This window comes from Aristolochia californica, unplaced genomic scaffold (assembly GCF_029961685.1).
Source record: "Aristolochia californica isolate CCGP_79_NKW_82.1479 unplaced genomic scaffold, dmAriCali1.0.hap1 SCAF_8, whole genome shotgun sequence".
Taxonomy (NCBI): Eukaryota; Viridiplantae; Streptophyta; class Magnoliopsida; order Piperales; family Aristolochiaceae; genus Aristolochia; species Aristolochia californica.
This window is the reverse complement of record NW_027182279.1, coordinates 30,777,445-30,797,029: the sequence shown is the minus strand read 5'-3', so window position 1 is coordinate 30,797,029 and position 19,585 is coordinate 30,777,445. Positions and strand designations below refer to the sequence as shown.

At 35.2% G+C, this 19,585-nt stretch overlaps 1 pseudogene; it reads right to left on the bottom strand.

The window, feature by feature from the left end:
- Positions 1-11,256: 11,256 nt before the first annotated feature.
- LOC137938399 (general transcription and DNA repair factor IIH helicase/translocase subunit XPB1-like) lies at positions 11,257-18,158 on the bottom strand (annotated as a pseudogene).
- Positions 18,159-19,585: the final 1,427 nt, after the last annotated feature.

Below are 19,585 nucleotides of genomic sequence, written 5' to 3'. Positions count from 1 at the left end.
GAGATCTATGAAGGAAGAGCACATCTCTGCACATAACTCCGGTTGAGAGTAACGAGCGATTGTTTCCGACGTTAACCCATTAAGAGTGCCACAGAGAGAACAAGTCCCAGCCCATTGTTCAAGCTCGCAGTAGGAATTGAAATAAGCCCAGCAATTATCGCAGCGAGGAACAAGGTTACCGTTGGACCCGGAAACAGGGGGGTTACCAAGCTCGTCAACCGGAGAAAATGGGGAAACGGTGACTCCCCAAGGAAGGCCGGAGGCTTCCTGTGCATCGGGATCGGTCGGGAAACGAGATACTATCGCCCTAATCGCAGCGAGGAACAAGGTTACCGTTGGACCCGAAAACAGGGGGGTTACCAAGCTCGTCAACTGGAGAAAATGGGGAAACGGTGACTCCCCAAGGAAGGCCGGAGGCTTCCTGTGCATCGGGATCGGTCGGGAAACGAGATACTGTCGCCCTAACCGCCATCGACGAGAAGACAGCAACAGAGTTGAAGAGTCGCGAGGTCGATAAAAACCCAAATAATGAGGGAGAAAAAAAACACACAGACTTCTTACCCTGCTTGCCTCGATTCGTCTAAACCAGTGATCTAGTAAACGCCGTTTGAGCTAGTCCGGCCAAAGAAAAAGCGGGTTAATTCAGAGGGGAAAACATGGTTCAGGTTTTGAGAACCCGAACCCCAACTCGGAAACCCGAACAGTTTAGAAATCAAACATTATCCATTGTCTCATTACCAAATCAACCTAGTAATTCTCCAATTAAAATATTTTTTAAATATAAAAATAATTAAAGAATACAATGCATAAAATTATTATACAATGTCAAAATATAAATAATAAAAAATAAAAAAATAGATAAGTTTTATATATATGTTATTTTAATTTTAAAAAAATATCAATAAGGTATTTCCATCAAGTTTAGGTCAAATTTGGGAAAACCCAAGCCTACCTCCAACTTCGGTTTCTTTCCCTCCATCCCTTCTCCTCCCAACGGAGTGAATTTAAGTTTTTTTTTTTTCCCACTCCTAACTTTGATTATGTGTTGGACCTCGAGTCCCAAACTTGACCTGAACTTAGGGTTTTCTCCTTCTATCCCTTCTCCACCCAACGGAGTGAATTTAAGTTTTTTTTTTTTTCGCACACTCCTAGTTTTGATTATGTGTTGGACCTGAGTCTTTGATGAGGACAATGTAACCTCAGGTTTGTGGAGGTCATGAGAAACATGATTGAAAAATAACAAGGTATACCCTAGATAGCACATATTTTACTTATGTTATGGAGATTACATGTAACGAGTCATAAAAAATTTAAGGGTGTGTATATGCCGAAAGAACATTATAAGAAAAATAAATAGAGGATTTTTTTTCTAATATTTGCACTATTTAATGAATAGAAAAAGTTTTCTTTTTTTTCTTCTTGTCTTTAAAAAAAAAAACTATGTTTCTTATTATTTAATCTGATATCATGGGAAAAGTAAGCCAAGAAGATTTATGTTGATCGCTCATTTTCTATATTTAATTTCTTATTTTGTTCCAATTGTAAACACTACAGCTACATAATTATTATTTTATTTATTTTCAATGGCGTCACATATGCAAGAAAATTTTCTATGGGAATTTGTCAATAAAAACATCATCCAATGAGAAAATTAGTAAAAGAAAAAATAATTTTCTCACCGTTTTATTTTCCTAAGTCGACACAAATGATCGTTAAGCGTTGATGTTAATGTCTTATGCAACTATCAAAATTAACTAAATCATCTCTTACAACAGCCGAATTGCCATCAATTGTGCATTAAATTGGAAATTGAAGTGAAGAAAAGTATTAATGTTGTTAGATACATACCCTTTATTACACACTCTAGTGGTCTATGGTATGAGTTGGAGCTAGAAAATAGAAGATTTAAGTTGTTGAGTCAATACCCCAAAGAAAAAATTGAAAGAAAACTATTATGAAGATGGCAAGTAAAGTGGAAGACCTTAAAGATCGTAAAAGTCAAATTTTATATAAAGTTATAAAACCTAGTTCATATGGATTAAACCATGGAATTTAATAATAATTCAAGTCCATCCAAGAAAAAAAATGTATTATTGATCCATTCAGTGTTTTTCATGGGTTACCCTAGATTTGAGAAAGGGTATATAGATGTTATGACCCTCAAAGTAGAACTTAGTATGTTTCGATATATGTTTCCTTCTTTTAAGATAATCCTTAACTACCGGCCCAACATGTTCAAATATCATTTTCATGGGGAAGTACTTATTGTCCTACCAATGAATGCATTGGAAGATACAGATAATGGCAGAGTTGAGAATTGTGATGCTCCTCTTCAAGGCTCCCTATAGTCATTTCTTCCGAAGGAGAGTCCTCCTCTTCCTTATTTCCTAATTTGCATTTGCTTGTTGTTATTAGGAAGGGAGTTAGACAATGTACTTGATTTCCCGTCTCAAAGTTTTTGTCATCATTTGATTGATTCTCTTCTTGCTATAAGGTTTGTTTTGTCTACTCTTGATGTTTCATGTGTTCCCATTAGTTGTGTCGAAGCTTTTTAGAGTCCTCATTGAAAATCTAGAATTGAAGATGAAAGTGTTGCTCTTGTGTCTTAGAGTACTTGGTATCTCTTTATATTCCTCCCCTAAATGCCAAAAATGTGGATTGCATATGGGTCTTTACCATTCAAGTCAAAGCTCAATTGGTAACTAAAGATTACATACAAACTTACGGCATTGACTATCGTGTGAGATTTTTCCTAGTTGCCAAATTAAATTCAAACCAATTTGATATCTATGGTTGTGAAAAAGGGATGCTCACTTCAACAATTGGATGACATTTTTTATACAGTGATCTCAATGCAAAAGTCTATATAAAACAACCACCTAGTTGTGTTGCTTAGGGAGAGTTAAGTAAAGCATGCAAATTGAATAAAGCCATTTATGGGTTGAAACAAACCCTTCGATCATAGTTTGAGCAATTCAATCGTGTTGTTCTAGGGTTTGGATTTCATAGAAGTAACTATGATCAATCTATATTTATTTTGGAAAGAGTAACAAGTTGTGTGATATTGATAGTGATGATAAAATTTTGTCTGGAGATGACAAAGGTGGACTTGTTAAGATTAATTCCTATCTTCAAAAGCATTTTCAAATTAAAGACTTTGGGATTCTTAAATACTTTTTTTGGAAATAGATGTGACAAGAAACAAATCATGTATTATTTTGTCTCAAAGGAAATCTATAATTTATCTTCTAAGTGAAATTGGATTATTGGGAGCTAAACTAGTTGATACACCACTAGAACCTAATCTTGATTTATTTTATGCTAGTTCTCCTCCTTTAAAAGATCTAACTTCTTATATATGCTTAGTTGGAAAGCTCATATATGTTATTGGTGATGAGGCTGATATATTGTATGTTGTGGGACTAGTTAGTAGGTTTATGGGAAAACATAGAAAAGTTCATGCAAAGGTTGTTCAATGAATACTTTAGCATCTAAAAGGAGGACTAGGGAGAAAATATTTTGTAAGTATTAGCATCACATAAAAGTGATGGACTACTATGCTAGAGACTATGTTGGATGAAAGGTGACATGAAGTCAAACACTGGTTATTGTACCTTTGTTGGGAACATTTGGAGCATTGAAAAGTAAATGAACAAGAAGTAATAGCAAGATCAAGTACAGAGGTTGAATGCAAATCTATGGCACCTATCACTTGTGAAATGATCCAGATACAATCTCTTTTGTCAAAATTTGGTGTGGAGGTAAATTTGATTGATAGTTATCAAGCGATAATCAGACCTTTATCTTTATAGCCAATAATCTTGTTTTATATGAACGAACAAAGTTCATCAAATTATATGGTCATTTCACCAAAGATTAAGTGTACTAAGTGGAAGAATCATAACCCCTCATATGAGAATTGAACATCAATTGACAAATATATTTACTAAGGCATTGCATGGAGCTTAGTGTGATACCTCGTGCTCCAAACTAGTATTATTTGATGCATATTTCTTAGCTTGAGGAGGAGTGTTAAAAGTTAATTAAAATATGTACGAGTGTAGTTTATTGAGAACCTTGGGGGTAATTTTTTAATCATGTAATCACTCTCATATTTAAGTAAATGCAATGCATGAGTGAGGTGTAGTCGAATTTTTCAAGTTTGCCCTCTTTAAATGTTTCTCTTTTCTTTCTTCTTCTTCCTTTGTCTTCTACTACTTTACTTCTTTCTTTTTCCTTATCTTCATCTCTCTTACTTCATTTTTTTATGTTCTTAATTAAAAAAAGATCATAACTTTATTTTGTCATCTGAATTTTTCCAAATATAATGTCCGTTAACAAGCCATGCCTCTATTAGCCCAGTGCCAGCAAAATTAACAGCAGAAAACCAATTAAAAAAAAATCTTTCCAAGAATAGAGCCTTTTAAGTTAGTACCACATGAGATTCTTTGGAATGAATTCACCTCCTTGGGACCCTCAGGTGCCTCGAACAGCCCCTCCTACCCACATTAGAAAGTCCAATCTCTTGCAATGATTGGGTTCTCCTCACTGACATTTTAACTTGCATGAATTTAAAACAAATATAGTCGGGAAAGAGAGAGAGAGAGAGAGAGAGAGAGAGAGAGAGAGAGAGAGAGAGAGAGAGAGAGAGAGAGAGAGAGAGAATGTCTCCTTCTCCAAACCCCAAAAGCTCAAAATTTGATAAAAATGTCCTACTATTTGGCTTTCATCTCTACTGGTTGAACTCCAAAAACACATTTAAATAAGGCCCCGAGTTTGTTCACAATTCAAATTGAGTAAGGGCATTATGAGAGCACATGCTAACATTCCTTACTCCCATCAGGGGCTTTTAAAATAAAATTCAGGAGAATCCCATTGAAGAAACTCCAGAATAGCTCTTGTTTCTAAAAGATTAGAAACCCTCAAAATTCTCACAGAGAGTAAAAAAACTCTCCAGCTTTAACTTACCTCGTTCTCATTATATGCTTTGCTTGAGATTCTTCTTATACTGTCCTTGAGCTCCATGCATTTCAGATATCAAAAAATCCTGTCTTCCTTGACCATTCTTGTTTTGGTTTTTTGTCTCGACTTGATACAGATGCCAATCTCTACAGTGTGAATAACCCACGTTAGAAAACAACATCTTTGTCCTTTGTCGTCCTCCTTGACTTGGATCTTCATGGAAAGAACTGTAAACCCTCCTTTTTTTTCATCAGACAGATCATTTGGGTCTCCCAGTAATTTTGTTGGGACCACACTCTCTCTGAACAGCTGTTTGATAGTGGAAGACAGTCTCACATGTGAATTTTGTTGAGCAGCCACTCAAAAGAAGGAAAATGTAATCTCCATGGAAATGGAATCAAGACCCCATTTTTTCTCTTTCTTGTAATGGTGAAATGCCAACAGTGGTGTCTATGTACCTACTGCAGTAGAGCAAGGAACGATGTTGTTTCAGGCATCCATTCTAAGAACTGGTCAAGAATGTAATAGTAGCAATAACTCTACTGCCTACAAAAGGAGGTAGAAGGGAACTGAAACATAGCTGGAAACAACCCCACCGTGAAAGCAGAATCGTCGACATGGACATGGCATGCCATAACCGAACCCCTCACGGGAGTCGGAGCTAGCGATGCATCTGGGTTTGTTGATCAGTATATGCTGCTTCTGCATGTGTTTGTTATATTGACTACGTCAATTCCCAAGGTTTACCATATCCATGCAGACATAGATGTACCCCCTGAGAGCTCAGATATGGATTTACTGAACTTAAAACAACTGAAGATGGAGTGTCTAATTCGTTCTAAGTGCAGCTAAAACGAAGAACTGTGAGAAGACATGGACGTGCCCTTTGGCGCACACATGGCCAGGCATGCAAGCACTGGTTGGCGATGGTGGCTGATAGCGACAAGAAGATGTCAGTCTGGGCCCAGGACTCAGTCGCAGATGATATCGAAGATGACGATGATGATGGGAATGATGATCTGAGGATCAAAGCGTGGAAATCGAAACTAGGGTTTTTGTGTTTGGTGGGGGGTGGGGGAGGGACTGAGTAGTCTATTACGAGGAACAAAAGGGATCCTACATAGAGATGGCCAACAGTTCCTTTTTCTATATGGTGCAGATTCTCATTGTGAGACTCCTAACTTTGGGGTTGGGATTTTAATAGATGTGAAATTTAGAAAAAAAAACTGAGTTGGAGATAAAAGGCCACAATATGTTATATGCTCTCACATGCTTTGTATATATTAGGCATAGTTTGTAAGGTTGACAAGGAACAAATTTAGAAGGGTGGTGAATAAGTTTGTTAAGCTTTTAATTTTAAATGGTTTTGCTTAATTCCTATGTATGTATTTGTTTCTTCAATTAATCCAATGTGTAAAACTAAATATATAGTTTAAAACCAATTTCACAGTTTACATTTATGCATAGTGATCAACGGCAACGACGCCAAAAACTTGATGTAGAATTTAGTTACATTGGCTTTAATACCTTGCAAGCGTACGAATCGTTCATGTAATTTAGCGGGAATCGAGGGTCATATCCACAGGGAGGACTGAATTTTGTGTATTCTTCAGTCAACTAGCCTAACCAAATATGATGAATTAATATTAACTAAACACTAATTATATCCTAAATTATCAAGCAATCATCTAGTTAACTACTTGCACAACAGGAAACGTCAACTCTGGATTTTACGGTGATTCGTGCCTCTCTCGAGCGCCACGTAACCACAGATCCGATTTCTCAATCTTTGCGTCTAGCCCCTCTCGGGCGCATAGAGTGAAAGACAAAAATCGGATTAAAATACCAAAATCCAACCTCAATTATAATCATACCCTAATTAGCTAATTTAATCAAATATCCGGAAAACAAATATTCAATAAACATTAATTATCAAATCAGATTCAATAAACATTCAAAACTTAAGTTCAAACTATATAAAAAATTAAATTAAAAAATGACGAATTACTCCCCTACTCCTTCCTCTCGCTCAGGCAGCAACTCGTTCTCACGGGTGCTGCAATTTCCCGAAATTGATGGCTTTGGGTAGCAAGAGTGAGTGGCCGGAGGTAGAGACAATGCCGACGACGAAGGATAGAAGTCGACGGACGGAGTTGACGTCCGACGAAGAATGAAACAGAGCTAAAGTCCTCTAACCGGCTCTCTTGAGTCTCGGTCGGAGTCAGAATAGCTCCGGGAATGGTCAGAAATATGTAATAGACGCCGGTGGATGGTCGAAATGCGGAATTGGCACCGGAGAAGCCCTCTCGGATCACCTCCCGGCCTAGCGAGCGGAAACTAGCACTGTCGAACTCACCTCGACGGAGATTCTCTCGAGCTCTCCTCGGGTTTGTTCTCGGTTGCTGGATGGCGGTGGACGGCGGTGGCGCGGCGAACGACGGTGGGAAACTCCTCTCGGTTCTTCCCCTGTTTCCGGTCCAAGGTCCTCTATTTTGGTCGATGCCCCTTGTTTTCTCTTGACGCTCTCCTCTCGCCTTCAACACTCCTCTTTTCCTTTAATACCATCTTATTTGTTTTAAAACGATTTGCCCTAAAAATCACCTCCATTTCACTAAGGGCATTTTGGTAAATATCTCCTTCTCCACCAAAATTCTCCTGAAATTCCATAATTGAATCTATAAAAAGCATTTCAGGAAGAAATAAATCTTAAAAACAATGAAATATAATTCATGAGAGAAAAATATGCAATATCGACAGTGATTAATGCCAAATTCAATAAACGCTCATTTCATTTGAAAACCGATAAATAACCACCTATAACACAATTATAAAGGTTATTCTATTATAATTAACCTAGTTCTCATGTCAGAATATGGCATCTATCAGGTGGTGAATAAGTTTGTTAACTTTTGCTTTTTATTTTAAATGGTTTTGCTTAATTCCTATGTATGTATTTGTTTCTTCAATTAATCCAATGTGTAAAACTAAATATATAGTTTAAAACCAATTTCATAGTTTACATTTATGCATAGTGATCAAGGTACAAGCCGGAGTAATCACATAGAAAGTACACATATACAATATTTTTAGGTAGTTCATAATTCTTTCACAGATTGCTAGTCCCCCTCCCAAGATGTTTTGGCACCTTGAAACTCCGTTAAGTTGGGGTTGGCCTATGATATTTACAATAAATCATCTTTAAGGCCAATTATAATACTAGCCATGCAAGGACTTACAACAATTCACTAAGCTCACTAGCCTAACCCGCAAAGGGTTTTTCCAATAGCTAACTAGGGTGGTCTAGCCTAGACTTTCACAAATTTGCAACAACTCACTAGGCAAATCAACTTAAACCTACAAAAAGATTTTCAACACCGCCTACCTACAAGGTCTTATGCCTCACACAACAACAAACACAACTTTCCAACTTCTATTCTCAACCACGATAATTTTGTTCAAATAATTTTGGAATTAGGACGATTTTACCTATTCAAAGTTTGACCCAATTGCAAATGATTACTTGCTTAGAATATAGTCCAATGTAAATTACAAGTTAATAGATAGATTTTAACAATCTAAACACAAGCAAATAAGTACACCAACTCTAAGTACTTACCCATGTAATTAGCAACTTAAAATATCCATTAATGACAGATTTAAAAATATAATCAAGTCAATATAATCTTCAATGACTTGATTAAAAAGTGTAGTCTCCATGTAAATTCGAGATTGGTTTTAATTGCAAACTGGGTAATGCACATACAACTACTTAATGTAATGATTGAAATATCTCAAAGTATATGCATGTCAAATACTTAGATTTGATCCACATTTTAATACTTATGAAAGGCCCTTTCAAATACCCCACTAAAACAACATACAAACATGTATTGATATTATTGATGCTCCAAAATTGATTTCAAATGGTTGTCAACCGCACAACTATTCACAATGTTATGATTGATTCAAATATGAACTTAAAATTACTTGGCACACATTTAAAAAGCTGAAATATAAGCATTTGATAAGGATTTAAATGATCAAGTAAAAAAATACATAGATCAATGAAAAAAATTATCGAGTTTGGCTTCCTTTCAAGCTTTAGAGGAGCTAAAAAACTCCTTGAATCATGCGGGAGGGCTTAGGAGGTTTGGTTTTCACTGTGATGAGAGAGAAAGTTTGTTCGGGGTGTGTTTGGGTTAAATAGCACGAGTTCCAACATTTAAAAAATTAGTTATTATGGCTAGAAAATGACTTTTTTTGTATTTTAGAAATAATGGGTTAACAAAGGTTAATTTTTTTTAAAATATATTAAATTATTTTTTTGATGTTGAACACAATAATAGGTCACTAGTAAAATTTTGAAACTTAAAGCTCCTAAAACTGAGCTTGAAATATTGTAGAATATATTTTTTGTGCAACACAACAACAATTTTAGAATGTGGCCAACTTCTTTCATTGTGTTTGACCTCTTATGATGTTTTCACTTCCTCCTATTGAAGAGTTTGACTCCTTTGTACCTTAAACTTGATCTTTGCAGTGGTCAACTTTTTTGATCATTTTTACTCTTTTACCCTCTTTTGGGTTGGTCATCCTGAAGTTTGGGCAAACATTCCTCAGTAGAATCTCTTCTCTCTCTTATTTGGACAAATGGTGTTGCAGGCTGTTTAACGATGAACTGCTTGCTAACCCTTTTTGTATGAGCCATTTGGAAAGACCATGGCCGGTCAAAAGGATATGTTACCAGAAATCTCTTTTGAGGCCTTTTGAGGTAAGAGGCATACTTTATGTATATCATTAGTAACTTGAGTATTTGTTATAATAAAAAAATATCTCAATGAAGATCTTGAGATCTACAATCTCCCCCTGTTTATAATGATAAACAATCATAAGTGATTTCTATGGAGTTTTTATCTGAATTCAATTTTCCTTGGGAACCTTCTTTGTAGGTTGCCCAATGGATCATTCGTTCTCCCTAAACACACCATGCCTTATCTCTAAAACCGATTTTAGAGATAAGTATCACATTTCAAATATGCATCTAATATAAGAATTTTAAAATAAAAAGTAATATTCGACTCATTTCAAATGTGTTTTGAAGCTTTTAAATCAAAATCATAATAAATTGACTTACGAAATAAAGGAGAATGTCTAGTCTTGAGAAATAAATATATTGCAAGAATATGATAACAAAATAATATACCTACTAAAATAACTTTACTAATGGAATTTAGAAGAAGAAAAAATTATTTTCTCATAAAATTCCGTTATGTTACTTGATTATCACATTCCAAAAAAGGAGACCTTCCCCTCCAATTGGCTTTATTGGCGCAAACGAGCATTAGGGGGGGTTCCCCTACCCCAACCCTCAAATAAGGAAGGGGAAGGCCAACCCCATCTATCGACAATGTTCTCGTCAACACGCAAAGAGAGGAGGGGCCTACCTCCTTCTCTATTTCATGTAAGTCCTACATGTGGTCTTGATTGTTTCAATATCAATTATTTATGCACAAAGTTGATTTTTTACAACATGACATTTTAAGAGGGTTGTATTGTATATTTAGATAAATAAATTTCATCTTCATATGATTAGTCAATAAAAAAAATTGAATCAAGCTAGGGGAGGCTGATTTCTCTATTGATACCTAAACGAGCTTAAAGATGGAAGACTCCAAAATGGTGGAATAAACTCCATCCAGCCCCAAAAGCGGCGGAACCCTAAGAGTCTTAAAATTAATTACAAATGATTTGCTCATGATATGGCCTGACCCGTGAGCTAAACAGACTTCCAATCCCCTTCTTCCCTTTCATTACAAGACAAAATCCAACACCCATGTCAGGACAATTGCAAGGCCGGCCACCTCACTTGCCACCAAAACCAGAAACAAAACCAGACTCCTCCTCTGTAATCTTCTGCAGTCTCTTCAATCCTATATCTTCCCCTCTTCTGCAGCCTCTCCGTCCTATATCTTCTCCTCTTCTCCTTGTTTTTTTTTCTTCTTCTTCTTCTTTGGCGGAGAGGGTGAGAACAAGAGCGAGAGGAGACTTTGATGGATTATCTGTTACCCGCCCCTGCTCTGAGAGTTAAAATCTTCTGCAACTGAAAAGTTGAGATGACTCTGGGCTTTACTTCGCATAATTTGACTGGAGAGTGAGTTTTTGGGATGTGGGTTTTATTTTTGGTTTTCATCGGAAGAACTAAAAATCCCTAAAAGTTGAACTGTCGATTTTCTTGATCCAGTTGCAGAATTCACCAGAAATATGCAGAGCTAGCTTCTGTGATGGCTCTTTTCCCTAGGCTTTCAGTGGTGGGGGACTTGTCTCTTTCTTCTTCTGCCCCACCTCTACTGTCTGCTCCCTTCTGAAATTCCTTTCTTTCTTTCTCTCTCTCTCTCTCTCTCTCTCTCTCTCTCTCTCTCTCATAGCATACTCAGTAAGTGCAAAAAGATTATCAGCAAACACAATGATCTTATCACTACGCTGTTGTTCATGAAACCGGATAAGAAACTCACATGCCCTAAATTTATTTGGGTTCATTATATATAAAGCCTGAAAGAATAAAGACCGTTGCAAAGAAATAAATAAGACCACAATTTTATTCAAAAAATAAAATATAAGAACAGTTAAGCAGGAAAGAAGAGTAACTAATAGAAATACTCTTTGGGTGAAGCAGACTGTTAACATCCTAAAAATAAGAGCATGATGACATAAACACAGTATCAATGTATTTTTTAATAACAATCCAATCAGTTTATGACGGTGCATTTCCATGATTTCAGTGTGAAATTCCCCAATACAACAAATAAAACTGCAAAGATTGTACTTGTTCAATACCAAAATCATGGCATACTCATCTGAAGGGTGAACTTCTACATATGCTGACTCCTACCAAAAGAGAGATCTAAGTTGGTTGAAGTCAAAATCAAGTTACTTCAACACTATGGGCAATTCATTAACGAAGTCAGCTTCATGCAGATTAAATTAATAAACCCATCCACTTGAAAAAATAAAGTACATTTAGCTAGTCATTTTAAAATGTAAATTCACTTAGATTAGTCTAGGAACAGGACTATTAACACCTCGAAATTGTTGGAAAATTGTAATGTCACTAAAAATTGCATTGTCAATTGATATACACTTAAAGATGTAAAATTACTATATGCTAAAAGGCACAAGCTCTCACAATGCATAACAGCTGTCAATAAGAAATATAGGACATAACATATTTCATAGTTAAGGCAATCAAAATCACAAACTGTTTTTTTACATAACCAAATTTATGAATAATCTAGAAAGGTGAAAATACAAACGAGTGCAGAGAGCATATGTAACTAACCTATTTTTTTTTAGAATTTTATTTCTTCAAATATTCTAAAAAAAACTCTTTTGTCATTGGACACCATACTTCAGCACACTGGACATTTGCAATGAACCCTCCTTTTACAAGATCCAACCAGTTTGATTCATATAATTTAGGGCCAATAAGGAAGTTCAAATCTGTGATACGTTCATCCTCTCTCACGAGGGTTGCTGTGGTATGAAGTTCGAAAGTCAGTTCCTAGCAAATATGAAGAGTGAAGACAACATTCTTTAAGAAGGGCAGATCCAAAATCCATCAAACACCAATACTGACCAGTTAGCCCAAGTTTACAATGAGATTTAGTGATACTAATGACCTTCTGAAACATATGTGCAGGGACAACATGCACCTAAAAACACCGTTTGAAACCCAAATAAAAGGAAACAGTAAGAAAAATTCAATTAGAAAGCACAGGAAGCAGGTAGATAATCTCCGAAGTAAAAAATGTGTAAATCAACAGTGTGAAAGAGTTTAAATTTAGTGAAATCTTTATTCAAGAGCACCAAGATCATATATCCATGTCAGGAACTGCTTAACCTCACAAGCCTAGTGTGCAATCCACGTCCAATAGTGACAACACACAATTCGCTAACCAAAATGATCAAGAAATGATGCTGCATAAATGCACTTTGTATATACAACAAACAACTTAGCTACGCTGAAGCAGTTGCTCCGAAAATCATCCACTTAAGAACCTGTACTCGGCAAGAGGGTCTAGGTCATAGTTCAAAATAGTTTTCCCTCATGGTCTAACAACTAAAATTATCTAATAGGTGAGAGTTTTGGATCGTAGCCCATACTCTATTTCATATTTTATGTCGCTTTTTGCCATTGACATCAATTTTTCCTTTCTTCCATTAAACACCTACTATAAGTCCAAAGCATACACACATTACTAAAATATAGCTTTACACAAGAAATGTACCTCATCCATGAGAAGCAAACCCCATTCTCGATTTCTTATCTCCTCAATTATCTTCTCAGACTCTTCAGACCTTTTCCCGCCAAAAGCAACCATGTTATAAGTTGTACAACCACACCAGCATTACCACGAAATCTCTCTTTACTATCAAAAGTGAAACGACATATCTGATCATCTCGAATAGTAGACCACAACTTGAATTGGAAGGCCCACTGGTCTACAGAAACAGCATTTGTTGCTAAACAGAGGCAACTCTTTCGTATTCGACAGGCTGCAGAGACACCAACAAGAGACTTCCCGGCCCCACAAGGAAGAACTATAATTCCTGATCTTGCTCTTCCTACAATTTACTACAAGTTCACCCTCATGCTGAAAAATCTATAATCGAAACAGAAAAGACCAAGCTACACAGAGAAGTAAAAAAAATAATCAAATCTCAACTTTAAGACACAAATGTTTAAAGAAAGGTGTGAACCTAGCATCCTATTTAAGAGATCATTTCTTAAATGAAAGCCTCTGGGTATACACATCCAAGGTGGTCTTCTTCAAAACCAACATTATTTCTAACAAGTGACTGACAATCGACAGCTTGCACCCACCAATTGAGGGCTCATACCATGAAGAGGCTCGCTCATGTTAGAGCAAATTGACAGCCTCATCATTGCCACATTATTCAATCCTCTACATAGGACAAACTCCTACATAACTCAGCAGCATGATGTCTTTGCAAGTGCAAGCATGTGGTAGCATTGACCAACCAACTCTAGGCCACCTCTTGGGTGGTACATCCAAAGCTGGCACCCTCAAAATAGCAAATAATCGAACACAGGTTCTCGACATTGCATCTACAAGGTCAAGTAATATAAGAAGAAAAGTTCAAATATAAACGTACAACAAATCAATATGCTTGGACAAGATGCAGAACACCAATCAGTAAAATGTAGTTCAACTAATTTGTGGCAGAAAACACAAAAACCAAGGCACAACAAGAATTTTTTTTCAACGACAACAAGTAAAAAGAAAGAATTTATTAAGAAATACATGGAACAGCCAGACTATTTGATAGGAGAAAATGAAAGCAAATGTAGAAAAGGATTATCAAGAATGGATATGATAATATTATGCTTCATTAACATATTCTTAATATAGAATCTTATATGATATAGATCGCGATATAAGATATCACCAAGCACTATGTCAGTACAACAACTCCAAATGACTGGCAACCACAACGGAAGTTCTGAAATTTAAATTTTTTCATCCAATAGCATCACCACCAAAGTTCCTGATAAGTTACTTTAAATAGACCATGTCAGACATTTGGTATTCCACACTACAGAAGAGAGCAGCCTACTTCCAACTACATGATTCTTTAAACTTTTGGTAATAGAAAAATCAGTTGAAATTGCACCTATCATGATGGAGATGTCCACTGGTAAGCATGATTATGTTTGGCCTATGTGACAATCAGTACCAAGATGAAGTAAGATTATACATGAACTTGGAAAAAATCATGGATAACCAATGTGTGTAATATCTAGTTCTAGTGCACTAGCCAATGTAGCCTCTCTGAGAATTCTACACAATGTCTTCAACAGTCTCAACTATTTTCTGGAGAGTTATATTGACATGAAAAATATTGTCTTACAATAGGCCTCACCATTTCCAAACATTTTACTGAGACTCTTTTCCTGGTATGGGCGTGGCTGAGCCTTCAATTCCATGTTTAAGTCAGGGTTCACCTGCAGTTAGCAACATCAAGTCAACAACATACCCATGATGTGTGACAAGGAACAAAACTGGCAGAACATCAAGCATTTGTGAGAAATAAAGCTTACTGTATCATTTCTGAAGTCATACTCCTCCAACATGGGATAATTTAATGCATTTGGTAAGCACCTTTGCTTGACACTTTCAACCTGTAAATGTTTAAGTTAGGTCAAAAAAATTATAACCACTAATCACTTAAATATACATCATCATTCATAGACCACCCTACCTGAGCATGATCTATTTCAAAAGAATGGGTTTCTTTCTCTTCAGCTACTGCTGCCACATCAGCATCAGTGAACAACTTCTGATGACCACCACCATCCATTTCACTCAAAGCTTTGCTAACTGTAAATACATCACTTCCTTGTGAACCCTAAACAGTAGATCAAGAGTTTGCATCACCATCAGAATTGTGTCAAAGTTCTCATGATCTATCATAGAAATTTAACCATTTATCTGAAGGTTTAGCCATAGTGACAAATAATCTCTCCATGCTGCAGTGTGATAGTGGCTTTGGAGATGATAGTTTTGATTCACTATGCAGGCAAAAAATGATTAAATTATTTAACAACACAATTTTTTTTTCAAAAGAGCTGTTCAAACTCCACTTCCCTTCTATGAAAAAGAACAAGAGCAGAAGTTATTTTCTTCCACTATAACAAGCAAACAACTTCATGATTTAAATGGTAAATTCAACCATTTTGAATAATAGTAAAATATGTAAAGAATAGGCATATAGATGAATCCATAGAAATTCCTATGTAAATTTTATGTCACTCGCCAAAAAGATAAGAGAAAAGACTAAAAAAAAAAAGGCACAACTCAGAATAACACCTCAGAAAAATATAGTGGACATGCATGAAGAAAATAACAGCAAACTAAATTACCTCATTGGAATAAATTCTCTCTTTAGATATAACCTCGTCCTTCAGCAAAGTCTTCAGCACCTGCAAGTATCATTTAAAGCATAAGTTCCAAATTCCCCTCATCACCATAAGAATAATAATAATGATAATAACAACATCAATAATAATAATAAACCACTTCTGATAGAATACGAGACCAAATTTGCACCTCCGGGAAAGGGGACTCCACAAAGTACCGGTTCTTCTTAAGTACAAGTTTTACTTTCCCATAATTAGAAGTTGAAGCATAAATGAAATCAATCATTTCTTTAGGGAGCTTAGTCTTTGATAGCTTGTTCAAAATAGTAATTATAGTTTCAGTCTCGAGCCCAACAGAAACAGCACCATACAAGGAATGAGGCGCCAAGTTATACTCATGCATAGACTCTGGCCTGCACAACATTTTTCCAACAAAATGAAAATGAGCAACCACACAGAGTTTTAAGTAGAAGAAAATAGAAGGACATCTTAAATACCGGCAAACGGGCTTAGCAATTGCAATGAGGAAATCATTGGCTTGCTTATACAACGGTGATAATGTCTCAAGAAAGATCCGGCCATCAGCGCAAGCCCATAAAGGGCGGTTTGCATGATCAGGCTTTAATTCAAGTTTAGAAAATCCCCTCTTCGTCGGTTCGCTTTCATCTTCATGATCCATATTCCGTACCCATAAACACAATTCAAGCACCTAAAGTAAACTAAAAACAAAAAGCTATAACAAAATGAAAAAACGAATAAAAGTAATACCTTCACGACGATCCTCATCAAAATGAATTTAGTTCTTTGCCCTATAGATGTCTGTACATTTTTTTGAAGAATGGTCATAATGAATTTAGTTATTTGCCCTATAGAGTAAACTGCTGTTGGGTTTGCTGTTTCTAGATTTTGCCATTTATCATAAATTTCTTTTCCTAAGGCTCCTGGTAATTTCCTGAATAACTTTGTACCTAAATCTTTATTAAATGCATTCCTTGATATGCATGCATAATAAAAGTAATCTTGAAGGAATTTCTTAACATATTTGTAATTATGGAGACTAAGTTGTTCTAAGTAAACTACTGCATCTTTTTGTAATGTAATGAATCCTAAGTTGGGATCATCTCCTGTTACTAACTGATAAACTTTATTAACAAAATTATATGGATTGGATCCAAGACTCATTAAATGACCAAATTCTTCTAGATTTCCTCTTTTGTAGCTTTCCCATAAGTCTTTTACACTTTCTCCTAAAAATGTTTCTAAGTATCTATACTTTTCTTCTAAATCTTGGGATTGAAAGTTTTGGATATAGTTTGAGACTACCTGGTTTTTCCAAAGATCTAATACTGTTGTCCATTCTTGAGGATCATGGGCTGAAAGATTAAGAATTTTTCCTTTGTCCATTTCTTGAAACTTTATAGGTCTTTCTGTCTCCTTTCTTTTTCCTTTAGGACGTATCCTATGATCGAAGTTTACTGGATCACTATAAGGAATCCTTGGCATATTTCTTGAGTAATATACTTCTCTAGGAGGAGTTCTTGGGTAAGTGGTATAGCTATTACGAGGAATAGAATTAGAGCTTTCTTCATCCATATATTCTTTGATACTTAAGAGTTTCTTCTGTTTCTATTTTTTCATCTTCTTTAGGTTCCAATGGCATTTTTCCTATTCTGATGTTGGCTTCTTGGTCATAATAGAGATATTCTTCTTCTTGGATTTTTCCATTTTTTATTAAGTCTTCTTCTAGATGAAGAAGTTCTCTTTCTGTCAGTTTTAATTCAAATTCTTTAGGGTATATTATTTCATCAGTTTCTAATTGTATATCAACTAAGTCATAATTTTCACTAGAAATTGACTTTGTATCTTCTGTACTCTTTTGTTCATAACTATTAAGTCTAATATTTATATTACCTTCTGTATCAGTGTACATAATACTTTTTTCAGGACTAATTATTTTTTCTTCTCTAAATTTCAGGTTCCATTCTAATCCTGCTAAGACATCTGGGGAATATTTGGTGGACTTAATTAGTTTAATTCCCTTACCTATTAGATTTACTACATCGTCTATCTTGACTTTAAACCTAGTAGTACTAGAACAAGTGCATCTCCCTAAAAATCCAATGCATAATAAAAGATTGTTTCCTACAAAGGATTCATATCCTTTTGTCTGAATACCTATTTTAATATATTTCCTAAAATCTTGTAATCCTATAAGAAAATCAGGGGAGCAATAAAATATTCCTCCGTTCTGGTTCATGTCTACTTCGGTAATCCCTAACATAGCCTTTTTAGGATCTGCTCATCTATCATCATAGATGCTAAGAAGAGTTTTAGTTCCTAAATGTTTTCTCCCTAATCCTTTAACTCCTATGACGATTAAACCTAAATGAATCAAAGTATATAATTTCTTAATTTCTTTGAAGGCTTGTTCTACTATTAAATTTATGTTTACTGAATCTTTTCCTACACAGCTAATTTGAATTTCTCTATAATGTCTAAATAATCCAGTGTTGAAATTTAAAGGTCCTGTTCTATATAGTTGTCTAGGATTAAGAAGGTTAACTTGATTGTTACTGAATAAAGTAATATCTTGATATATATCTATTATTTCATCTAATTGTATGTCTCGTTGATCTACACTTCTTCTTCCTGTTATCCTATCTATTATATTAAGGTTTCTAGAGGAACTTCCTATTTCTGAGGTGATTCCTTCACCTCGCTGTGAAAGTGTCATGATTTTGTAGTTGCTGATATTCTAGGTTCTATTTTGACAAATTTTAATTTTTGGGTAATTAAATCTATTTCTTTATCTATGTTTTGCTGGGATCCTTTACTCGTTTTAAGATAATCTAGGTTTCCTGCTAATTTGTCTGTTCTTATTCTTAAGTTTCTTGTTTATTCTTGTATTTTGTTTAAATTGATTTCTATTTCTGTTAATTTACTTTGTAGATTATTTCCTAGACTTATAATAAGGTCTATAATGCTATTGAGCTGAGGGTTATTTTTGTGTAGAATATGTTCTTCACTATTAAAATGACACCTAAGAGTATTAGGTCCTATATATTTTGTATCAAATCTTGTAGGAAGTCTAAGGTCTAAATAATCTATTTTTCTGAAAGGTTCCAGGTCTTATAGGCTCTGATACCAAATTGAAGGGGGTACTCTATTTAAATTAATCAGGATTATTTAAATCAGGAGTATTTAAATCTGGAGTATTTGAAGGTCTTTGTGTTTGAAGTCTTTGTCTTCTGGGTGTAAAAACTTGTCTAGGGGTTTCTACAAACCTTCTATAGGAATATAAAGATAAAGTAAAACAGATACAATTAAAAATGAAAAGATTACAAATAACTATCACTAAAGCTATTAGAACAAATATCATGCGTCTAAAATTCTGACTATAATATTAGCAATTAAAAATATATAAGATTCTAGAATATTTTCTAATTTTTCTGGCAGAAAGACAAAATATCCAAATAACTCTATTACTATGATTCCTAAGAACAGGATGCTAGAATAAGTTCCTATAGTTTAAATCTTTTACCGTAATGTAAAGCTTTGTAAAACAGGGCTAAGTATAAGTAAAAGATAGGTAGGAAGAGTAAAATTATTCTAGAAAACTGTTTGATTAAATTATAAACTAGCCAAAAAAACATAAACGGTACGACGACGTTGTGACTTTCGAGA